The sequence below is a fragment of the Phocoena phocoena genome, chromosome 7 (genome assembly GCF_963924675.1).
Source record: "Phocoena phocoena chromosome 7, mPhoPho1.1, whole genome shotgun sequence".
Taxonomy (NCBI): Eukaryota; Metazoa; Chordata; class Mammalia; order Artiodactyla; family Phocoenidae; genus Phocoena; species Phocoena phocoena.
Window position 1 is genome coordinate 111,508,691 of NC_089225.1, and position 18,988 is coordinate 111,527,678.

The window sequence follows — 18,988 nt, forward strand, 5'->3', positions numbered from 1 at the left end:
CAGAATTTGGAGTGCAGGATGTTTATTAGGGATTAAGACGTAGGAAAGGAAGGGGAAGGACGCTGAGTTGGGTGAACTCTATTGCAGCCCCCCACCCAAACCTTGGCCAATCTAGCCTCATTCTTCCAGCAAGTATTTAAGTTCTTTGTTGTATGTCCTCAAACTTTTTCTTTTCTAACATATTTTGCCAGTTCTGAGACCTTTGAAATTGCATATAAATTTTAGAACAGGCCATTGATTTGCACAAAAAAATCTGCTGATAATTTGATTTGGATTGTTTAGCTGTAGAGTAGTCTGAGAGTATAGATATCAATGATGTTGAGTCTTACGATTCATCTACATGTTATATTTCTCTATTTGTCTTCTTTAATTTCAACAGTATTTTGAATTTTCACTCTACAGCTCTTACACACGTCTTGTTAAATTTATTCCTAAGGGTTTTGTATTTTTGAAGCTCTTGTCATTGTTATTATTTTAAAATTTTCAATTTCTAATCTTTTGTTGCTAGTATACAGAAATACAATTGATTGTGTATATTGATCTTATGTTGTTCCTTCTGGTTAATGTAATTCATTAGTTCTAACAGCTTCTTCTTTGTGTGTGTGTGTGTGTGTAGATGCCTTAGGATTTTCTACTGATATTATTTTTTATTATATGCACGATTGCAGTTTACTTCTTACATTTTATTCTAAATTTTAAAAATCTTGCTGTATTGCATTGGCTAGGACTTTCAGGACAGTGTTAAATAGAGGGATATTACCGAGAGGGGTATTCTTGCGTTGTTCCCCATCTCAGAAGAAATGCATTCAAATTCACTATTAAACGTGAAGTTAGCTATAGATTTATTGTAGATGCTTTTTATCTAGATAAGGACATTTTATCTCATTCCTAGTGTGCAGAAAGTTTTAAAATATGAATCAGGTTTAACTAATGTCAAATGCTTTTTCTACCTTTATTGAGATTATCGTGTGGTCCTTCTCATTTATTCTGTTAGTATAGTAAATTTCTTTGATTGGTTTTCTTGTATTCCTGGAATAAACTCCACTTGGTCATAACATTTAATTTTTTGTATATACGGCTGAATATTATTTCCTAATATGTTGTTAAGGATTTTGCATCTATGTCCATGAGGGTATTGGTCTGTAGTTTTCTTGTAATACTTTATTGTCCTTTGACATAAGGTTAATGCTGGCCTTATAATGAGTTGGGAACTTTTACTTTCCCCTCTACTTTCTGAAAGAATTTCTATGGGATTGGTATTAATTCTTCCTTAAATATTTCATAGAATTTATCAGTGAGATAACATGGTCCTGGTGTTTTCTTTGGGGGAAATATGTAAGTTATAAATTCAATCCCTTTATCTGATGCAGGACTATTGAGACTTTTCTATTTTTTCCTGCATTCATCTTGTTGATTTTGCCTTCCATGAAATTTGGCTGTTTCATTTAGGTTACTGTATTTGTTGTTTTAAAATTATTCAAATACTCACTTATTGGCCTTTTAACGTCTATAGGATCTGAAGTGATGTTCCTTCTTTCATTCCTAATATTGAGAACTAGTGTCTTCCTTCCTTCCTTTTTTTTTACTTGATCAGGGATTATCACACTAGGGGTTATCAAAACTTTTCAATAAGCCAAATCTTGGTTTTATTAATTTTCTCTACTGTTTTGCTGTTTTCTGTTTCCTTGGTTGTCACTCTTATATTTCTTCCCCTCCACTTCCCTCAGATTTAAATTGTTCTTTTTCTAGCTTCTTACATTGGAATATTGTGTCATTGGTTATAATCCTTTCTATAAGCATTGAAAGGTAAAAATTTTCCTCTGTAACTGCTTTAGCTGTGTCCTAAAAATTCTGCCATGTTGCATTTTCATTTTAATTTAGTTCAAAATAGGTTATAATTTCTTCTTTGACTTATGTGTTCTTTAGAAGTGTTTTATTTCATTTCCAAATATTTGCGGATTTTCCAGATACATTTCTCGTATTGATTTACAATTTAATTCCATTGTGGTTAAAAAACAAAAATAAAAAGGCAAAAACACAGGGCTTCCCTGGTGACACCGTGGTTGAGAGTCCGCCTGCCGATGCAGGGGACACGGGTTTGTGCCCTGGTCCTGGAAGATCCCACATGCAGTGGAGCAGCTGGGCCCGTGAGCCATGGCCGCTGAGCCTGCGCGTCCGGAGCCTGTGCTCCGCAACGGGAGAGGCCACAACAGTGAGAGGTCCGCGTACGACAAAAAAAAAAAAAAAAAAAAAGGTAAAAACGCAAATTTCAATCCTCTAAAATTTATTCAGATTTATTCTATGACCAAGTATAGTGTCTATTTCGGTGAATGTTCCATGTGCATCTGAGTAGATGTGTATTCTGCAGTTTTGGAATATAGTATGCTCTAAGTTCAATTAGGTCAGCTTGGGTAACAGTGATTTCCAAGTCCAAGGTACTCAAATTGATTTTCTGTTTGCTCTGTCATTTACTGAGAGAGAGAAGTGTTAAAATCTTCAAATATAATTATGAATATGTCCATTTCTCCTTTACGTTCTGCCAGTTTTTGCTTCATCTATTTTGCAGTTCTGTTATTAGGTACATCCACATTAGTATTGCGTGTCAGCATGATTAAGTGTGTCCTTTATCATTATGAAATGACCCCCTTTAATTCTGGCAATACCTCTTGTTTCAATTTCTCCATTGTCCAGCTCTTTTGTAATTAGTGTTGCATGGAAAATCTATTTCCATTTTCTTGCTTTGAACTTATCTATGTCTTTATATTTAAGGCTATTTTATTGTTGTTTTGGTTTCAATTTTTTGTAGGCAGCACACACTCGAGTTGTGTTTTGTCATCCAAACTGAAAAATCTGGTTTTCAGTTGATCAACACTGTCTAATGGAACTTTCTCTGATGTTGGAAATGCTCTACATCTACACTATCCAAGATGGTGGTGACTAGCCACATGTGGCTGTTGAACATTGAAGATGTTTCTAGTTTGACTGAGGACTAGAATTTTTCTTTTATCATAATTAATAAATTTAAATTCAAATAGTCACACGTGGCTAGTGCCTGCCATATGAAATAATGCAGGTTCAGATAATTTGCATTCAATGCACTTGTAGATACGCCTGGGTTAGGTGTACCATATTTCTATGTGTTTTCTGTTTGTTAGTCTGATATATGTTGCTTTTTTTTCTCTTTCCCTGTCTTTTTTAGAATTAATTTTGTATTGTTTATGAATCCATTTTATATTTACTATCATATTACTAACTATACCACTTTGTTTCTTTGGTTGCTCTAGTGTTTGAAATATGCCTTTTAAACATTTCACAGTCTATTTTCAAAGAATATTATATCACTCAAATATAAGGTAAGAACTTTACATCTAACTATCCATCTTTTTGCTGTTGTTGTCGTATATTTTATATCTACATATGTTATATACAATAACACAAGTCAAAAAATTATTATATACAGTTTTTGCTTTAAATGGTCAATTGTTGGTGAAAGGAATTTAAAAACTAAAACAAAAATTCATGTTTTTGCACATATTTACAACTTTTTTCAAGTGTTTTCATCCCTTGTATAGATACAACTTTCCATCCGCGATTATTTTCCTTTTGCTTGGAGAATTTTCTTTGCCATTTCTTGTGGTGATGGTCTGCTGGTAACAAATTCTCTCTTTTTGTACGTCTGATAAAGTTTTAAGATGAAGTCTATAAAATTCTAAGTTGAAAGTTTTTTTTCCCTCAGTCCTTTAAATATGTAATTCAATTGTTTTCTGACTTACACAGATTCTCACCTCCCTCCCCAGTTTTACTGAGACATAATTGACATACAGGACTACGTAAGTTTAAGATGTACAACATAATGATTTGATTTACATGTATTGTGAAATGATCACCACAATGAGTTTAGTTAACATGCATCATCTTATGTAGATACAAAAAAAGAAAAAGTAGAGGAAAGAAAAGTATTTTTTTCCTTGCTATGAAGACTCTGAGGATCTACCCTCTTAACTTTAAGGTACAAGATAGAGCAGCGTTAGACAGAGTCATCATATTGTACACACTTCCCTAGTACTTATTTATCCTATAACTGGAAGTTGGTACCTTTTCACCCCCTTCCTCCAACTTCCCTTCCCCACTCCCCACCTCTGATAACCACGAGTCTGATCTCTTTTTCTGTGAGTTTCTTTTCTTGTTTTTGTTTTTGTAGATTCCACGTATAAGTGAGATCATACAGTATTTGTCTTTCTCTGACTTATTTCACTTAGCATAATGCCCTCAATATAGTTGCTGACAAAATGTCTTTGTTCCTTTGTTTGTAATGTACGTTTTTTCCTCTGGCTACTTCTAAGATTTTCTCTTTATCACTAGTTTTCAGAAATTTTACTATGATGCGCTTTGGTGTGGTTTTCTTTGTGTCTATTCAGATTAAGTTTTATTGGATTACTAAGATCTGTGGGTTATAGTTTTCACCAAATTTGAAATACCTCTGCCCATTTCCTCAAATATTATTTCTGACCCCTCTTCCTTTTCTGACTGTGATTACGCTATGTTAGGTGGCTTGATATTGTCGAACAGGTCACTCAGAATCTGGTCATTATTTTTCATTCTGTTTTTTTTTTTCTGTATGCCTTATATTGGATAGTTTCTGTTGTCATGTCTTTATATGCACTGATATTTCAGTTTTTAATAGTGTCTTAATCCACTCCAGTGAAAAATTTATATTTTAAAGATATTTATCTCTAGAAATTCCACTTGGTTCTTTTTCATATACTTTATTTCTTTCTTCATTATATTCATGTTTTCCCTTCAACCGTTGAGCATATTAAGAATATATATGCTTTGAAATCACTTTCTTCTCATTTTACCATCTTGATAATATTGCTAATATCTGGTTCTGTTTTTGCTGACAGAGCTTTCTTCTTATATGTGTTCCATCTTCCTGCTTCTTAATAGGTCCAGTAATTTTTAATTAGATATCCAGACATTGTCATTTTTTTTTAGTGTTAGGGTTTTTTGTTTGTTGTTTGTTTGTTTTTTAAGAGTGTTAGGCTTTGTTCTGGTAGGCAATTAAGTTATTTGTGGATTAACTTGCTATTTTTGAGGTGTATATCTAATCTTTCTTAGTTTTTTTCTAGGGCTTTTAGCCCACTATGGCATGACCCTTCTGAAGTCTCTTTTGAAGACCCTGTGTACTCACAAGGTCTCTCCCCACTAGCTGGTGGTAAGTCAAAAGCTTTCTGGCTTTGAGCAACCCTGGGGATTGTTTGGCCTATAGGTTCCTGGTACCTTTTCTGCACCTGGAGGCTCTTCTTCATCCTGCCTTATAGAATTTCACTCTATGCATATGTGGAGCAGTGTTCGTCCAGAGAAACTCTACCGAGGCTGCTCTTCTACAAGCGTTCTCAAGCTCTTTCTTCTCATAGTTTCTCCTCTCTGGCACTCGGCCATGAAAGTCCTCAGTTTCCCTCTCTTCAATGCTATGGTCTTCCTCTATTAGGGGCTTTACTCCCTGCCCTACAATCTGGAAAATGCCTCTTGGAAGCAAGCCAAGGAACTCTTGTATCCACCTTGTTTGCTTCCTGTCTCTCCGGGACCATAGTCTTGCACTTCCTTTCCTCCAGTATCTGAAAACCTTTGCTTCATACAGTTTGTCCAGTTTTTACTCACTTACAGTAGAAAACTAAGTCTCAACTTTTTTACCCCCTTGTAGCCAGGTGCTGTATATGATTTTTCATATATAATTATGATTATCACCCACAAATTTTGCTCCTTCTTTTTTAAATGTATCTAATTTTGTATATGGTTTATATGCTCCATAGGCTGCATTGGCTGTATCTTGAGTGGCATTTTTATATGATGGCATCTATTTTTCCAGAGGACATTAAGATTATTTCTGATTTTTTTCAGAATTATTATAAACATTTTGGGCTTAACTGTCCTCCTGATATCCTTGTTCCCCACCTTAGCTACTAACTCACTCCAACTTTTTCCAGTGTGGATTCTGCAAGAGAGAAGTCCATTCAGATGGTCCATGAGGAAAGGGCTCATGGTGGAGTAAGCTTGGTAAATATTGCACCCTAGATCCTCTTCCTGGTGAGTCTTAATGTACACTGGCTTGTTAAAGGCTTGAGGAATTTTGCATAAAGAAACCATATGTATCTTCTTTTTGTGGCCTTAATTTTTTTGGAAAGTTTGATATAATTTTATTGTTTTTTTGAAAACAACACCCAAAGAAGGACTAATTTCAGTTTCAAGCAGCAGAGCCTGGGGGCAGATGTCCCACCAGGCCTCTGCTCTGCTCTTCTACCGAGGCTGAGCTGGGGATTTGGATTCCAGTAGATGATCCTTGGCAGTTGTTGCCCAGTCCTCAAGTACTCTAGCCCAGAGGTCTGGAAGTGAGAGAACTCCCATTCCAGGGGCAGGGATGCAGACTCCATGGGGGTGGAAGCTGAGGCCCAGGACCTGGTAGGTTCCTGAGGAAAGGATATTGGAATGAGGTCAGCAGCCATAATGCCCCATGGAGACTCCAAGGGCTGGGGACATAGACTTGCTAGAAAACACGATGCTCTGACACTTTCCAAAGTCTTTGCTTCCCAGACCCTGGGAGAGGTGGTGGTGACATCCAGGGATCACGAGGCTTGAAGCCCAGGGCCTCTGCCTGACCCACTAGAGTTGTGGAGAACAGTACTATAGGCTGCAGACTCTGAGATGTCCCCAGTGTCCTAGACACTGCTGTGTCCCTACTCTGGGGGATAGGCAGGCTGATGGGCAGCGTGGTGAGGGGCAGGCCAGATGCTGCCATAGGCTTGAGGTAACTGACCCTTAGGCAGGGGGACCTACAGAATCAGCAGAGCCTAGGCCCGCCCCCAGTGCTGGTTGCTGGTACAGAGAAAATGTCATGTTCCATCATGGTGTAGCATAGTTGTTCTGGTGGACGCCATGTGGTACTGGATGCTCCTGGAAAAGAAGGCTGCGGAAGAGTCTAGTGGTTCTCAGAGTTCACTGGAGAGACATCTTTCCTTTACTTCCTGTCTCCATAGTTTCTGGTCCCGTCATAGGGGTTGGTACCCAGTGTAAAGTTGAACTTACTGCAAAGATAGAGTTGCCTTGGGGTTTTGTATCTGCCCAAAGTGAAGATGTGGGCCTGGTCAGTAAGAATCCTGTCTCCACTCCGCATGCAGGGCCTGCCTGCCTTTGTTTGTCCCAAGCAAACTGGACATATGGTCACCCTCTGCATAGAAACTACTCTTGTCCTGTGTGGAAGATGTTTGGAGGATAGAGAGATGAAGAGATTTGGTGAGGCCCAGAACTAAGCCTGTGCAGATGGAAAGGAAGAAAACGGTTCAAGGGATGTTCATAGAAATTCAGCACCATATTCAGCCCATCGAACTATCCCATTCCACTCAGGTATCCTTGGCTGGGCCTCTCAGGAAAATACTTGCAGTTCATCAAAACTATCGTGCTCTCCTGACTTCCTGCCTTAGCTAATGCCATTCCCTCTGCAAGAAATGCCTTCTGCCCTTGACCATCTTTTCTTCCATGTGAGCTTCTCTGAGGCTTAAGCTTTGCCTGGCATTTCATTTCCTGGCCAACAAACAGTTTCCAAATCAGTGAATCAAACCAAATGAAGAAGTGAAATAAGTCAGAGAAAGATAAATCCTATATGATATCACTTACATGTGGAATCTAAAAAAAGACAACAGACTAGTGAATATAACAAAAAAGAAGCAGACTCACAGATATAGAGAACAAACTAGTGGTTACCAGTGGGGGAGGAGCAATAAAGACTGGGGAGTGGGAGATACAAACTATTAGGTGCAAGACAAGCTCAAGGATGTATTGTACAACACGGGGGATACAGCCAATGTTTTGTAATAACTGTAAATGGAAAATAACTTATAAAAATTGTATAAAAATTAAAAAGTAAAAACATTTAAAAAAAAACAAGAGTATATGAACTCTACTGGGAGACGAATGATCCATCTCTTGGCAGTGACCTGGGTGTGGCCAGGGATTCCCAGTGATAGTGAGGGACCACTTCACGCTCTCCCCTGCATGATCTCATGTTTGTCCGTCTTGCCATCTTATCAATTTGCTCTGTCTCACAGCTACTTGTGTCAATAATCATTACATAGAGGCACTTAATAAGTAAATATTTGTTCAATGAATACAGCGGTAAGCAAATGAACCTCCAGCCAGCAGCTCAGAAATCAGCTGATAAAAAGATTTCCTACCTGGAAATGACCGGCCCGTGGAACAGGATTGGTTGGCTAAAACTTTTGTTTCAGGGACTTCCCTGGTGGCGTGGTGGTTAAGAATCTGCCTGCCAGTGCCAGGAACATGGGTTCAATCCCTGGTCTGGGGAGATCCCACATGCTGTGGAGCAGCTAAGCCCGTGCACCACAACTACTGAGCCCACATGCCGCAACTACTGAGCCCACGCACCTAAAGCCTGTGCTCCGCAACGAGAGAGTCCACCGCAGTAAGAAGCCTGTGCACTGCAACTAAGAGTAGCCCACGCTCACCACAACTAGAGAAAGCCCACGTGCAGCAACAAAGACCCGACACAACCGTAAATAAATAAATAAATTTATTTAAAAAAAAATTTGTTCGGGTTTTTCCATAAAATGTTACAGAAAAACCCGAACGAACTTTTTAGCCACCCCAATGTCAGGTAATTGGGGTGCTCTGGGAAGAGCCCCTCTCCTTACACATTCCTCCCATGCCCAGGATGCTGGTGGAGTCATGGAGGAAAGTCGGACTTGTTGGTGGGGAGACACGGTGGTGGGGAGGCCGGTGGGGACTGCCAGGCTCGAGTCGCCCTGATGCACACCATGCGCTCCAAGGCCTCTCATCATTTTAACAGATCTGTAATAAATGTGTAAGACACATGGGTTGTATTTTATGCTGCAGGGCTTAAACTAATTTACCAGGCATGTCCATTTTCTTGGCCAATAAATGTTTTCCAAAGCAATGAATAAAATTCAATGAGGCAACAGACTCTTTACCTAGTGGGATGAACAGCCTCCTGTTTGCAGTGATGGTGCCTGGAGGTGTCCAGATGTTCTGGGGAGCAGAATAGTAGCAGTGGTACCGCAGCTGCTCCCCAGACCCAACACTGGATTGGCCTATGTCGTCAGACAGGCATTTTTACTGGCTTTTATTTTCTCCATGAAATTTTTAAGTTGTTTGATGGAATTGGCTGCATTAATCAAACAGTTGTTTCTCAGAGACATCATTTATGTTTGCTAGAGCCAGAGAGGGATCTGTAGGCATTATCTTTACTTGCTGAAAGTAAACTCTGAACCAGAGAGTGAAACGCCATTGGTTTTATTTCATTGCATCGCCCCAAGGACAAATTCTAACCCCTTCTGGATTCATAGTTGGTCTTGCGACAAAGTAGGAGCAAAGAAACTGGAGGGAATGTTGGGACATGTGAAGGAAGAAAGGAGAAAATTCTCAGTCTTCAAAGCATAAGGAACAAATAAGGAAAACCACTTGTCTCCAGGCCGGACCCAGGGACAAGCACACCTTCTTCTACTAAGAAGGGGAGGTTTGTCTTGTTAATGACTCATCTCCCCACCAAAGTTCAAGGCACTTTTACTCAACCAAAGGGCAAGATGACACTGGGCTTGAAGACTAGGCATTTTCCAGCCAGGTACCTAGGACGCTGGTAGTTACTTATTGACATGGCTCCCAGATATCACATGTAACAAAATCGTGTGGGTAATGCATCATAGATTGTTACTAAAGGCTATGTCTATTTTAAGATAGCATTCATTATTTCTGCAGAGAATAAAGTAATATATGAAGCTAGGTTTTAAAAAAGGAAATATATAGAAAAGTATGAAAAGTAAAATGCAAACACCTATAAGCACACAATTCAGACATAACTTCTGATAACATTTTCTTTTTTGCGGTACGCGGGCCTCTCACTGTTGTGGCCTCTCCCGTTGCGGAGCACAGGCTCCGGACGCACAGGCTCAGCGGCCATGGCTCACGGGCCCAGCCGCTCCGCGGCATGTGGGATCTTCCCGGACCGGGGCACAAACCCGTGTCCCCCGCACCAGCAGGCAGACTCTCAACCACTGCGCCACCAGGGAAGCCCGTGCCAACGTTTTGAACGTTCTCTCTTTGTGTTTTTTAGATGTTCTCTATGACCTTGAAATTTTATGAGAACATAATTTTTATAGATTCGTAGTTTTCAGTATTCTGCGTGTACCATAAATTATCTGGTCATTCTTCCACCATTGGTCATTTAGATTGTTCTTTTTCTCACTAAAAAGGCACGCTTGTACCAAAATCTAGGCCCTATTTTTTATTCTTTTACAGGACACAATTTTAGAGGTGAGACTATGGGAGTCAAAGAATATCGCCTCTTTCAGGATCTTGGTCCATACTGCCACACACTAAACTAACAGAGCATCCTAACAGCCTGTTAATTTACCAAGAAAAATAATCAAACTCATTGTGAAGACCTCTACACTCTGGTCATTTGATTCATTTTTCCTCGAAACTTTCAACCAAATTTCTTGAAATCCACATGAAGTGAAATAGAAAGTTTTGCCATAGATAGAACAGATCATTTTCTATTTTATGAAAAACATTTTTCAATTTGCTGAATGGCTTAGTGCTAGGTCGCACTGCGTGACAGTGATCTCAAAGAGCTTCAGACTTCTAAGTAGGCACGCAACCTCTTCCGCGCGCAGAGACGAGGCGGACATTCAGGCAGCACACAACTTCCGAAAGCCTTTCCCAGAAAACCGCCTCAGATTTGGTTTTCAGCACTAGGCATACAAAGGTTAATTCAAATTGCATTGGATAAAATAATTTGTATGGTTTGTATTATGTTAACCTGAGGTTATCATTGACTCTACAGGGCTGTGGTTTACCCTTCGGTTCAGTCTTCCAGATAAATCAGACCGCGCCATCAGCACTGAACTTGTTAGCTTCAGTTGAATAGGTTTTCTTTTTCAGTCTTGAAATTCCTACGTCTTTATGTAACTTCCCCGCTAACTATGACAAAAATAAATAAATGCATTCCCCCAAGTGAGTAAAGAAAGAAAGACAAGCAGAGAAAATGACGTGTGCACCCTCCAAGTGAGCTCCTGATTAAAGATCGGAAGGGCTAGAACAACAGTGTCCTTAAGATCCAGTGGCATGTGGTTACCCTTCCACCCTGTTTTTTTGGAAAAAAACATTTGAATGAAACACTTTACAAATATTTATATGCTAGCAATTGTGTTAGAACAATAGCCATGGTCTGCATGACCTGATTTGAGCCAGGAAATTTGGGGTTAAGGCAGCAGGAATGTCACTCTTGGTGCGCCTGGTGCCATATTGTAAATCGTGGATGATCACCTACTATTTTGAGGCCCCTGGACAGAAAACTTCAGCACAGAGATTGCATACATGTTTCTGCTGGTGCATAGATCAGATGGTGAAGTAAAGCCAGGACAATGGCACGATTTCAAGGTATTTTGTCCCATACATACTGCCTGCCTCCATGCTACTGTCTTGAAAAGGAAGGGAAGGGGATGCACCACCCTCTCGAGATGCCACATTTGATGGGACCAGGCTACCATTGACGGTGCTTGAAAATTTGCTCTAACTTGCTGATTCATTCTTCTCAGTGCTTGGAATACACAGTGAGAAAACAGACACAGCCTCCTGGCCTTGGGGCACTTGCATTCTATGGGAAAGCAAATCATAAACACCGTAAATAAATGAAATTTTTAAAAATAGAAAATAATTTTCGTTAGCTGCGAGGCGACGTGTGATGGAGAAAACAGAGCAAAGTGAGGAGAATCAGCCCAAACACAGTAGACCTGGCCGGCCTCGTTGAGAAGGTGATGGGACAAAGATTTGCAGGGGATGAGAACCTCCCCTGTGGCTCCCTGGGAGAAGAGAATGTCGCATAAAGGCCCTGACCTGGGTTCTGGAGGGAGTGAGGATGGGACCAGGGTAAGCCTCAAGGTGAGAAGGGTCTTTCTCCATGAGGGGACAGGCCATGGAGTCATTGCAAGGACTTGAGATTTGCTCTGAGAGATGCATAACCATTGGAGATTTAGAGCTGAAATGACCCACAAGGCCATTTCCAGCATCGCTGCCAGAGGTATCTGGGTCCTGGCTGGTGCCCATCCTCCCGGCGGGAACCTCGGATGTTTGAGCCCCCTTGCAGCTGGAATTCCTCTCTCTGGAGCCAGAGACCCCAGACTCCCTCCCGGGCCCACGTTCTGCCTGTTGGATCAGCAAAGGTGCAATAACTCTATGGACTGTTGAGTTTAAAGGAACCACATCCTCGTTAAAGTTACTGAGAGCTGAGGCCCCGCTCCCCCAAGGCTGTGTCGCTCCATTCCCATCTGCTGCGGCAAAGGCCTGGGCTTTGGGTGAGGGGTGGGCAGTGGTCACTTGTCTAGAAACGCACCCTGTGGTCCCTGCCTCTCTGAGTCTGGGTGGTGGGCTGTGGGAGAGGTGGCCGGACATCACCAATTTCCAGGCTGAAAATTATATTCCCCACACATGAGTTAATCTTCCCAGGAAAGGAAGAAATACGTGTTACTGCATATTTCTTGATACTTTCTTTTAAAGCACAAGGTCTTTTATCTCCAGGGTGACTATGGATGAAATATCACTAGCTTCATATTTCAAGATAATCCCCTTCCAGCAAATGTTCTCCCAGGAATAAAGACCTGGAAAGCACACACTGTTATAACTGCATTTTCTTTCTTTGTATAAACACATCCCTCTGAGCTCTGTCTGATTGCTGGGTCCCAGCGTGTAACGGTCACTGCTGGACCAAAAGGTCTGGCTTTTCATTTTCTAGATAGGCCGGCAAGGTTAACAAGTTAATCAAGTCCTATCTATCAGACTCCTGAGTCCATTTCGTCTTCCCTGTGGCTCAGGGTTATAATTATTCTTTACGGACTCTCGGCGTTTCTTTAGATCTGATTTCCTTGAACTCCCCTCCCGTTTCCTGAAAGCCAGGGCTCAGAGGAGAGAGAGGTGAGTTCTGTGGAAAGATGTCTGCTACTCATTTCCACCTGGGTGTGGCAAAGGTCAGTCTGAAGGAATATGCTTAAATATTCAAGATTTTAATCTGTTCACTGGTTCCTGCCCCTCTCGGGCAGACGTAAGGTGGAAAGCTCGTGGTCCCCAGGGAGCTCCAGCCCCTATGCACAAGTTAGTGGGAGCCAGCTTCTGACCTCCTGGCAGCTCCAGATTTTTACCTGAAAAACAGGAGCAATGTCCTTTGAACCCTGTGCACATATGAAGATAAACTACAGTAATTTATGTGACAGTGTCTTGAAAATAGAGACAACAAAATACAGACAGATAAGCCATGGTCTTGGTTGCTACGTTGTTATGGTCTCCCTCTGCAATGCACCCAACAGGTAAGGAACAGGGACTAAATTAGCCAGACCCTCTCTTTTTAGGGAAGATTCATTTATCAGGTTCTTTGACTGTGAGCCTGGGAGACCCAGCATCTGACCCTGAGATGATTAAATAGAGGGGAAATGAGGATGCCTATCTCTGTGCAAGACATGAGGTGAGATACTGCGGACCCTGAAATGGGGATGTGTCAGGCTGAAAAACTCTTAGAGCAGGTTCCCCGGGCCACAGACATCTCCCCCCCAAGACCAGCCCCCTGTCTCTAAAGGAATGGCCAGAGCCTAGCTTTCTATTCTAGCGGGTTGCCCCATGCTACACGCCCATGACCTCTGACTCCCTCTAGCTCTCTCCTTGCTCGCCTGAATTTCAAACTTTGGTCAAGGAGGTTTTGTCTATAAACGTACAGAGTACAGGTGTGTGCGTGTGTGTGTGTGTGAGTGTGTGTGTGCGTGTGCGCACGTATACGTGTGCGTATGTGTGCATACGTGTGTATCTTTTTAAAGGACTGGGAATCTTTTGAGCAAGCCACTGGCCAGGGATTACTTCTCTACTGCCCTCTCTTGAAGATGGCCATTGAGTGACCAATGAGATATGAACTTGGAGAAAAACACAATGGCCTTGGGGACCATGGAGGGTGCCCCTCTGTAAAAGCTGATGTGTTTCTGTTCAAACCGGTGCAGAAGGGAATGGAGTAAAGGACAGGGAAGCACACATGCGTGACTTCCACATTAGCCAACTCACCTGAGAAGGAAGGCAGGCACGCCAGAAGGTCCCTGTGACTACCCCTAACCTGGGTGATCGAGGCAGAGCCGGACAGGCAGAGGTCTGATGCCAGGGACCATGCCACAGGCAGATTCCTCTGAGACACTCGTGCTTGATGGCTATGCCAGGAAAGGCAAACAAGCAAACGAAACAAACCAGGGCTGTCTCTGCCAAATACACAGGAAAAACAAAAAACACTGTAGCATCCAAGGTACCCAGGCATCTCCTGACTCCTTGGTCCACCCCTGCATATCAACTCCCCACATCCTAAACATTCCTTCTGCCCAGATGAGTAACTGGTTAACTAACAAGGTTAGTTCTTCCATCCTAACCTTGAACAAACCTCTCTGAGACCTAAACACTAACTTCAGAATCCACCTCTATCTCAACACTGGGCAGGTGTCAACTCCCCTCTGCAAGGATTTAAAAAACAGCACATCAACCACAACTGCCCAAGCATGTAAATCTATTAATTAATTCAACATTTAATAAGTCAAAGGAAGAAAATAACATGATCAGTTCAATAAATAGCAAAGAACTAATCCCATAAAATTGAATATAATGGAATTAATTTGCATGCATACATACTAAGCTTATAACCCTCTTATACAAGAATGCACTGTAGTTCTTTCATATGTGCTTTAGAATCTCAAAGCAAAAAATCATTGTCATGCTTAACGGTGACACATAAAGCCATTCAAATTAAAGTCGGGAGAGTGAAATGCCTTTGGCCACTATTATTATTTAACGTTGTTTTGGAAATACCAGCCAATGCAATTAGATAACAGATCGCTTGACAATGATATAATTACGTAGCTAAAAACACAGAATAATCAACTGAAGAAATAACTAGAAAGGGTAGGAGAATTCAGTGAGCTGTGTGGTTTTTAAATTAACATGCAGAAATCAGTAGCTTCTCCTTACTTGAAAAACACACGTTGAGAAAATACAACAGAGAGACCACTCTCATTTACCATAGCAATAGCAATTGAATATCTAGGGATGAAATTTCTAAGACAATTGCAGGACCCTTAGGAGGAAAGTAGATTATTCTGCTGAGAGAGAAACTCTATGGAGGGACTTTTTCTATGAGTAAAAGAAATAACATAGCTTATCCTTGCGATGGGAGACTCCATCATGTAACGAAAGAAATTACCCTAAACTAGGTTCTATAGTCCATGAAACATGAAGTAAACTACTACCAGGATGCTTTGGAATTTCACAGCATGATGTTAAATCACACATGGGAAAAATAGTGTATGAGAATGATTAAGGGGCTTGTGGAAAAAGAAGAGTGATGATGGCCATCTTTCCCAGATATTAAAATGTTTAGTTATTCCAGAAAAATTAGAATACCCTGCACTGAAGCATGGATAGACAGTCATTGAGCTGAATCCATAAGCCAGAAATAGACTGAAATACCTACGGGACTGTAGAACTTTCCATATAAGAAAGCTGACATGTTAAGGCAGAGAGAAAACAATTGGAACATTGACAAGTTAGTCCTTGGGGGACAAGCAAGTTACAGACCAACATGTATAGTATGATACTATCGTGTAAACAGAACAGCTGTAGATTAAAATTCTTCTGGGAAGAAAGATGAGAAAATGATGACAGTGATTAAATCTTTGCTGGGGAGGATGGGAGTTAGTCGTTGGGAGAGGGAAGGAGATTTTTACTTTTTACTAAGTTTGGGGAAAAATGACTTTAGTGTTTTGAAACCAAAAAGATATATGTCTTTATATAGATAATGCAAACAATATGAAACATTTATGAAAGAAAAAAATGAGATTTGTTGAACATTAGTCTAGAAATGCCACGATGGATAGACAAGAATAGTAATAGACAGATGGAGAGAAATACTTTTACAAAATTGGATCGTATTATAAATTTATCAAACATGCACTAAATTTAACTGCTAAATTTCAAACAGGGTCTTCTTTGCCTCTTCACCGTGAGAAAAAGAATTGGTTCCTAAAAGACTCCTAGAAAGTTAAGGAAAAAATGACGGTAAACAGTTAATAGAATCTCTGCTTGGTTTTAGCTGCGTGTTTCAATTTTTCACAGTTTCTATTAATTCACTATAAAAGATGATGGAATGATTGCATCTCCACTCCCTCCACCCTGCCTCTCACTTCCCACTAGGTTTCAGTAGCTGTATTTGTGCATTTTAAGGTTTTATGGTATCCATGATTTATTTGGTAACGATAATTCCCAGAAATGCTTAGTTCCAACTCTGCCTCTGAACATGTGCACTGTTTGCCACGAGTTAATATTCCAGAGCTTTTCCATCTTGATCTTTTTAGGATGTATTGTTTGGTTAGCTGGGTTTTCCAGGAGTAGCTCACTGATGCTGTAGCTCCTGAGTTCTTCACGTATGAGAGAGTCCATGTGTTGCTTTTATTTTTGGAGGGCAATTTGATTGCATGAAAAGACTTGAGGGATGGTTCACATTTCCTTGAAGATCCTGTAGGCTCCTCCATCTTGGGGGTGCTCTGAAAGGGCAGGAGGAAGCCAACATGGGTCCCTCCCTTGGAATAACATCGCTTTGGCCCAGGATACTTATGTGATTCCCATATGGTTCTCTATCATTATATTAAGTGCATTAAACACATACACATACACACCACATGCACATACCACACACATACAATACTACTTATTAGAGGTATCAGAGAAGAAATCATTCTCAAAGCGAGGGAAGAACTCAACCTGCTGCTTGACAGACCACACCATATTCCTGGAAAGTTTTAACAGAGAAAATAGATCCTGAAACACATCCTGGTAAAATTATTTAACTCTAGAGATGGAGAAAGAAAACCACAAGCTTTCACACAGGGAATATATAGTAAGCCTAAAGGAGAAGGAAAAATTAAGCACCACTGTCCTCAGGCTGCTCCACAACACAACTATGACAGAAGCAAAGGATATGGAATTTTTAGGAGATATTGAGAGCCCTAATTTTTGTACCGAATGAAGTTGTTCTTCTTGTATAAAGTCAATAAAAAGTCGTTATCAAATATGCAATGGGCTTCCCTGGTGCCGCAGTGGTTGGGGGTCCGCTTGCCGATGCAGGGGACACGGGCTCGTGCCCCGGTCCGGGAAGATCCCACATGGGCCCGTGAGCCATGGCCGCTGAGCCTGTGCGTCCGGAGCCTGTGCTCCGCAACGGGAGAGGCCACAACAGTGAGAGGTCCGCGTACCGCACAAAAAAAAAAAAAAAAAAAAAAAAAAAAAAAAAAAAAGCAATGAACTCCTCCTGGAAAAACTAGTAAGCCATACTTGAAATGATTAAAAATAAAGAACTCAGAACAAAAGGAAGATATTAGGAAAGGGCCAGTAGTGAGCATTTAAACATAGGACTAATGATAAACATCTATGGTAATTATGTTTATGAATACTATAAAAGTCAACATACTGAAAGAAAAGATTATAAAGTAAAATTTTAAAATATTCTGTAATATGGAGAGGCTAAAATTCTTGTGCTTGTTAACAAAAGGAGTGGCTGAAGCGTGCTATACTGATTTTCATGGCAGAAAGGCAAGAAATCGTTTCATTTTTAAAATATTGTTTCTGGAGTTGAAAAAATTTAATGCATCTATCCATATTATTTAAAGATACAAAATAAGTCACTAGAACTAAGAACAAATTATATGGCTCTTGAATCATCACAAGTTGAAAAGATACTGATTGTAAAATGAAAGCTACAAAAGGAATAGAAAGTATTTCATTCTGACTAAAAAGGGTGGGGGGCACGGATAACTTAATATGTGAAAACCTATTAGCATAATTCACTATGTTGCCAGATTTATGAAGAAACCATATGCTCATCTAAGTAGATGCAGAAAAACACTCAATTAAATTTAACACTCGTACGTGATCGAATAGCAGCTCTTAGCCAACTAATAAGAAAAGGGAACATTCTTAACTTAATAAAAGGCATCAACAAAACAGTTAGAAATCATCCTATTTGAGTGGTGAAACATTAGAAGCATTTATTTTGAAGTGAAGAGCAAGAAAATATTATTATAGTTTCTAATATTTAATTTAACATTAATTTAATATTAACATTGTACTGAAAACCTAGCAAGTATACTAAGACCAGGAGAAAAGATTCCCTCTTTCCACACACAAAAACAATTCCAAACTAAAAAATATATATAAAGAGATAAGAAAGAAAGAAACAGTTATTATTTTTGCCAACCATGAATTAGAAAATGTAGTTACAAAAGTTTCTGCCAAAAACACAGAAAAATATACAATCTGAGAATAAATCTAGCGTAAGATGAGCATGACTTTTACTGAGAAAATTATAACACAATTTAAAAATAGTTAAGTAATAGAAAATGCATTCTGTGTTTACAAGTCAGAAGACGACTTACAGCCACGTCAATTACCTCCAAATTAACATGTGAATTCTATGTAATTCCAGTAGAAATCCCATAAGGTTGTTAATGAAACGACATTAGGTTTTATCAGAAGATTCGTATGGAAGGGTACAGGGTTAAGAATAGAGATGTTCTGAGGAAGGAAGAGTGAGGTGTGGGGTGGGTAGGGGAGACTGACCATTTCTCCCAACTTCAAAACATTAAGCAACTAATTAGAACAGGGTGATAGCCTCACAGAGGTGAGCAAATAGTCCAAGGAAACAGAGCAAAGGGCTTGGAAGCCAAGACAGGTATATTTGGTCTTCGAGGATTTTATCAAACTCTATGACAAAACAGTCATGGTGGAAATACATGATGATGCAGTGTTGGTACTAGAACAGCTACCCATCATATGGGAAAAGAAAGTTAAACGTATACCCCATGACAAATTGCAGATAGACCAATGAAGTCAG